The sequence below is a fragment of the Cynocephalus volans genome, chromosome 16 (assembly GCF_027409185.1).
Source record: "Cynocephalus volans isolate mCynVol1 chromosome 16, mCynVol1.pri, whole genome shotgun sequence".
In the NCBI taxonomy this organism is placed as follows: Eukaryota; Metazoa; Chordata; class Mammalia; order Dermoptera; family Cynocephalidae; genus Cynocephalus; species Cynocephalus volans.
In genome coordinates, this window is record NC_084475.1 from 69,488,161 (window position 1) to 69,495,112 (window position 6,952).

The following is a 6,952-nucleotide window of genomic DNA, read 5'->3' on the forward strand; positions in this document are numbered from 1 at the left end:
GATAGAGATATAGATATAGATGGATATTTTTTAAATCCCATTTTTTAAGCCTTTTTTAACAACATAGCTGCTTTCCCCCCCCAAAATGAAGTCTTCTACAGGACCCCAATTATATAAAAATAGATAACAATTCTCTCCTCTGTGGCTGAAGCAGGTTTAGCCATACCTCCATATAGCCACTGAAACACCTCTGAGAGCCTTCAGATTTGGCCTTATCAATCACATAGCTCACCAGATCCCTAATGTACTTGGTGACTAAATCTCTGTTCTTGAGCTTTCACCTGCCTGCTGCCTGTCATGGCCCCCCAGCCTTCCAGGCCTGCACAGTGGCTGCCTCCTCCAATGACCTCTCCTGATCATGCTGTTAGGAAGTGACTCTTGTCTCTCCTTTGCTCCAAAGCTCGGAATCTGTAACCTTCCTTTGTACCAAAATAGTTGGAACCATTCCTTATTCTCACGTCCCAGCTATGTCCCATCTACAATCAGGGCCCACCCCCTGTCTGTCAGCCCCTGCAAGTCCATCAAAGCAGATTTGGAACACAAGCTGCCCACTCAGGTGAAGGCTCAACTCAGCCTCCCCTTCTCCCCTCACCCTTCCCTAACCTGGCTTTGTTTCTGCTCCTTCATTTGCACACATTTTGAGCACTTGCTTCTCAGCAAATATTTATGGGTTTGACTTGCTATTCTTGAGTTCTACACTCTTGTCTCAGGACCACCTCCTGTTTGTTGTTTTTCTCTTTCACTTTTCTCCTCTTGAGCTCTGGGGACTCTGGTAGAAGGTGGTGGCTGCTGAGGAAAAAATATAATCCCTGCTCACCCTGGACCATCTGTTCACGGATTAACTGTTAAGTTCTCCTTGGGTCTCCTGGGGATCCTTGGAAATGGAAGGAAGACCAAGATCACCTGGATTGCATGTTTATAATGTAGACTCTAGGGTCCCACCCCTCACCTTTATAATGTAGACTACAGGGTCCCACTCCTCACCTTTGGTTGTATTGACTCTGACGCACTCCAGCATTTAAGAACTCCTTGAGCCAGGCATACCTGACCTGACATGCAGGGGTTGATGGGCCAAAAGTCATTTACCAAGGAGAATAGATAAGATAGAAACATGGTCATCTAACAAGCTGAATTTCTAGCACTCAGAATGCCAGAAAATGGGGAGAAGAAGAACTAACCTGAACCATATTCAGATTAGAGTATGTGGCCCTTCCTCTGACTGGCCTACCAGCTACTGCTGCTGGAGAGGCTGGTTCAATTAACCTCCACCTGTGTTCTGTGTCTGTTGGTCCCTGTATTGGATAGACTGGAGGTTAAGTGAATGAGTCTTAGCTCAGATTGCCTGGGCTTGACTCCCAGGTCTACCATTTACAGAGCTGTGGGCTTTTGAGCTTATTATGTAATATTGCTAAACTTTAGTTTCCTCTTCTGCAAAAGGGAGGTAATAAAATGATCTATTTCATAGTGTTGTTATGAGAGTTAAATGACATTATCTAAATAAAGCATGTGATACAGTACCAAGCACAAGGTAAGTCTATAATAAGCATTAGCTTTCATTCTTATCATTAACATAATGCTTTCTTGAACTTACTCATGTCTATGTGTGTTCCTCCTTCTGGACAGGGAATTTCCTAAAAGCAGACTCCCCAGGTTTCTACTTTCCCTCTCTTGTAAAACACTCTTAGAGGATTATACTTCACAGGATGTGATGGTGATCCAATAACATAGTAGGTGAAAAGAGGTTAGCAGCGGGTCTGGGACACTGTAGGCACTCAATAATCGTGACCCACCTAGACCACTTCCTGGGAGCGAGGAACAGCAGCTTTCCCTTGTTAGGCCCAATGCACTGGCACGTCCTACAGCCACTAAGCAGATGGGCTTCCCCGAGGGCAGGAGCGTGGTTCAGGAGGCTTCTTCAGGGACATGTGGAAGCTGGCCAGAAAGCTTGTGTGGATTGGACATTGTGACAGGAATTCAAGCTCTCTTAAGGCAGTATCAGAAAAACTCATCCTGAGTCAAGGAGTGATTTTTTAATACCAAATACCATAATTTTGATTTTCTTATGTAACCACAGTGTGTAGACGTGCCAAAAATGTTAAAAATAGAAGAAACCAAAAATCAAAGAGAAAAATCTTCTCATAGTTTCTAAACCAACTTGCATGGAAACACTTACCTCACAAAAGTGTGATGAGTGTAAATTTTTTCATTCATTTAGGGGAGTTGTTTTTGTCTTTCCTGTTTTACTCCTTGGGTAGTTTTATTTGTTTTTCCCACACTATTTTTTAATGACAAGTAAGGATGACACCACTCTTCTTAAAAAACAATAAAAGCTACAGGGGGGAAAAAGGCCCTCAAAAGTCTCCAAAGGCTTTGGCAACTTTTACCCAGAAACACGTATTGCTCAAGCAAAGCCATGGAAAACAACTGCCGCCACAGGCACTGGGCTGAGCCAAGCCCCTACGGTGAGGACCTGCTTTATTTTTGGTCCAAGCAGAGTCCAAGAAGCCACATCCACTGACTTCCTTTTCATTTAAGAGTCTACATTCATCAATATGTCTTGTTGAGTAAGTGTCAAGAGATTTCCTCTATTTGTTCTAAGAAAGAAGGAGAAAAACAGAAGAAAAACACACAGTCACTGTTCCTAGGAAAATAGCACCCGCTCAGCAAGAGACCAAAACAGGTGCTTCGTAAGAGCTCCTACTCTATTCTCTTTAAACTACACTTTATTCTTTAAAAAAAAGCAACTCTCTGAGTTTAAACAGCGTTTGATTTTATGTAAGTGCCAGATGACTCAAATTTCTTTTGGAAAAAGGTGGTGTAGGATTCTATAAAAACTCTGAAAACCATAGACATTTCTTCCACCAACTTTAGTCAAGTAAAAAAAAAAAAATCAAAGGGTTAATATAGGTGAAAACTGAAAAATACAGAGTTATACAAGGACAAAATTGTCATATTAAAAAAAAATAAGCATCTGAAAGCACATCTCAAATGCAGATCTTTACATAATTGATCAAGATAAAAACCATTTGCAAACATTCATATTTTAAATCAAAGATAGCTAGTTCCAGACTCTAGAGATTATAAATGATTACATTGAGCTGGTCCTCATTTGGTCTCCCCTAATGTACCCTAACCCTGCATGGCTTCTTAGAAAAAAACAAAATCCGACAAACTGCCAAGAAGCCCTGATTTATTTGAGCTTTGAAAGGCCACTACACTTGGATTCTCATTTCTGAAGGGAATGCAATTCACACGACTGAGCTCGCTGTCCTGAATAAAATACACGTTTTTCTCATCTAGCGGAGAACCTTGTGAAATGTGAGCACAACCTGCCCAGGCATCTGAGAGAGGCAAAAGGGGGAGAGTGGGGTTGTGCTGGGACGCGGAGGAGTCGCTTCACATTTGGACAACCTTGCTCCTGGGGCACCAGGCTTGCAGGGCAGCACAGACATGAAGCAGGCAGAGTCCTTCAAGGTGTCCACTAAGGAGCAGATTTTCCAAGCTGGAATCACAGAGATGAAACTGCTACCCAAGAGCTAGGTCCCTAAATTAATCCACATCAAACAGGGCCATGTGGCTTCTGGGGACAACATAAGAATGCAAAAGTGGGAGCAGAGTGGGGGAATCCCAACCACTTCTCCATGCAAGGCGCTAGACACAAACAGGAAATGTCGATGATAGACACCATCAAGACGCTCGCTCAACCTCATCAGGGATTAAGCACTCTCCTCAGCTCCACACTCCACCCTATCTTGCTCACAAGAGGAAGGGAAAAAAGAAACCTTGGCATTCAATTGGGAAGCTGGCGAAATAGCCTAAGCTTGCAACTGGGGCACCTAACCTGATAGCAGCCATAGTGCAATGAACTGAATGTTTATGTCTCCCCAAAATTCATGTATTGACATCCTAACTCCCAATGTGCTGGTATTTGGAGATGGGGCCTTTGGGAGGTGATCAGGTTGTGAAGCCTCCACTCTCATGAATAAGATTAGAGCCCTCATAAAAGGGAACCCAGAAGAACCATCTGGCCCTCAAGAGGGTCCTCATCAGAACCAGATCACACTGGCACCCTGATCTTGGATTTCCAGCCTCCAGAACAATGAGAAATTTCTGCTGTTTATAAGCCACCCAGTCCATAGTACTTTGTTACAGCAGCCTGAACTGAAGACACATGGACACTTGGTGCACCAATTGTTTCATTTTTATAATAGTCTAGATTTAGAATGTGCTTAAGTTTATCAAGCCATCTCAAATTGTGTGGGAAGGAGATGAAGTAATTCTGAAAATAATCTACATTTACTCCAACCTTATCCTAGTAAACATAGGTCCTTTTAAAAAAAGGTGCTTTCTGACTAACGAGGAAATGAATGTATACCTCATCATTCCATGGCCTACTGGAAGCTCCTGAGTTGTAAGGATTTAGAAGAAATGATTCAAGTGGAGTTTCCCTAGACATCATGGGCCCAACCTGACTCCCCATAGTGGCTGTTACTTCTTCATCCCTCTTATCAAGGCTGGCTGAATAAACCTTGCCTAAGCCAGCAAGTGAAGGCAATTACACTTCTTAATAGCACACCCCAGGTCATCATGCCCTAGACACCTTGCCCTGATGACAGGGTGGTATGTGCCTGCTGGTTAGAACCTTCACATTATTTCTGTTAAATGACACATGCCATTTTCTGTTCTGGGAAATTGTGGGGTTTATTTGGAGGGGGGCGCGGCGCGGTGGGAAGTGAGAAAAAGGAAAACAGAAAGGGAAGAGATATTCCTGACAAAATTTGGCAAAGTCTTTTCAAGGATCTACAACCTCTCCCTCTCAGTCAGTAGCAAATAGTCCCATCAAAATGACATTGAAATGTGGAATGAAGCTTTCCAAAAGAATTCTGGTATCATATATAAAATTTAAAAATATGCATACCTTTTCCCTCAGCAAAACCTGCTTTTAACAATTTATCAAAAGACAAATGTATTGGGCAATTGTGGATCAGATAGATTGGGCTATCTGTAATCGGATAGATTTCTGAGATGGCCCCAATGATCCCCACCTCCTGGTAGCCATGCCCTTGTATAATCCTCTCCACTTGAGTGAGGGCTGGACCTAGAGACTTCCTTCTAGCAAAGGGGGTGGGGAACCCTTCTGAGATTAGATTATAAAAGACTGACTTCTGTCTTGCTCAATACTCTTGCTCTCTCCTCCTTGCTCACTCTGATGAAGCCAGCTGCCATTTTTTGAGCTCTCCTTACAAGAGGCCCCCATGGCAAAAAACTGAAGGTGGCTTCCAGCTAACAGCCAGTGAGCAACAAAAGCCCTCAGGCCAAGAGTCTGCTCAGAAGCAGATCCTTCCTCATGGAGCCTTGAGATGACTGCAGCCCCAGCCTCCTTAGAGACCCTGAACCAGAAAACCCAGATAAGCTGTGCTGTGACCCCAGACCCACAGAAAGAGAGATAATAAGTGTTGTTTTTAAGCCACTAAATTGGGGGTATTTTGTTATGCAGCAATAGATACATAATCTGGCTATTCAAGCATCAGTTTATAATCACACACACAAAAGGGAAACAACCCATAAGTCCATTCAGGGGGAACCAGTTTAATCCAGAGTAGTACATCCATACAAGAAATATTAAGTAGCCCTCAAAATACAATGAGGTCAATGTATCTGTATTGACGTGGAAAGAAGTACACGAAAATGAAAAAGTGAGTTTGCAAGACAATGCAGAACTTCTAAAACACGGCAGATATCTACATTTCCATTCCTGTAAATTCCAGACAAGCTCCTCACCCAGTGTCCCCATCTCAGAAAACAACGCTAGTTGCTCTATCCAAAGTTGCTATGTTGGTTTGCAGTGACACAATATGTGGCCCCTACATACATCTCCTTCCTCTACAATTCTCTCCCTCACTTATCCACTCTATCCAGATTGGCCTCATTTCTACAACACACTGAGTCTACTATCACATCAGGGCTGTATTAGTTTGCTAGGGCTGCCGTAACAAGGTACCATAAACTGAGCGCCCTAAATGGCAAATTCATTGTCTCAGTTTTGGAGCCTAGAAATCTGAAATCAAGTTGTTGGCAGGGGGCCGAGCCCGTGGCGCACTAGGTAGAGTGCTGCGCTGGGAGCGCGGCGACTCTCCCGCCGCGGGTTCGGATCCTATATAGGAATGACCGGTGCACTCACTGGCTGAGTGCCGGTCACGAAAAAACGACAAAAAAAAAAAAAAAAAAGTTGTTGGCAGGGCCATGCTCCCTCTGAAGGTGCTAGGGAAGGATCAGTTCCTTGCCTCTCTTCTTACTACTGGTGGTTTTCTAGCACTCTTCAGTGTTCCTTGGCCTACAGATGCATCGCCCCAATATCTTGCCTTCATCTTCACATGGTGCTCTCCCTGTGTGCATGACTGTCTCCAAATTTCCCCTTTTGATGAAGACAGCAGTCATGTCAGATTAGGGGGTCCATCCTACTCCAGTATGACCTCACACTAACGAATTATATCTGTATTGACCCTGTTTCCAAATAAGGTCATGTTCTGAGGTACTGAGGGTTAGGACTTCTATGAAGGTCTTCCAAAAGTTCACAGAAAGATTCATATTATCTTTTAATTCCATTTTTCTATTAACTTTTTGAAGTACTCTCATATATATGAATTTAGGGTGAGGAACATAAGTCAGTTCATAAGAGAGCCTTTGCGATTGCTGTTCCCTCTTCTTGCAAAGCTCTTTTCTCAATGTGGCTGCCACGAGAATGTAATGGAAGTCTGACCATGGGTGAGGAAGAGGGGAGGAAGGAAGGCTGAATGGAAGCATCCTAGAGTGCTGTGCCCTTCTAAGAGAGTTTGGCAGTGCTGTTGGGGAGTCTCTGAACCAAAGCCACCTGTCAGGTGAGTTTTCATCTCCCAGGAACAGGTTTGCCTTGGTATCCCTACTAAGCTCAGTCATTTACTAGGAGTAGCCC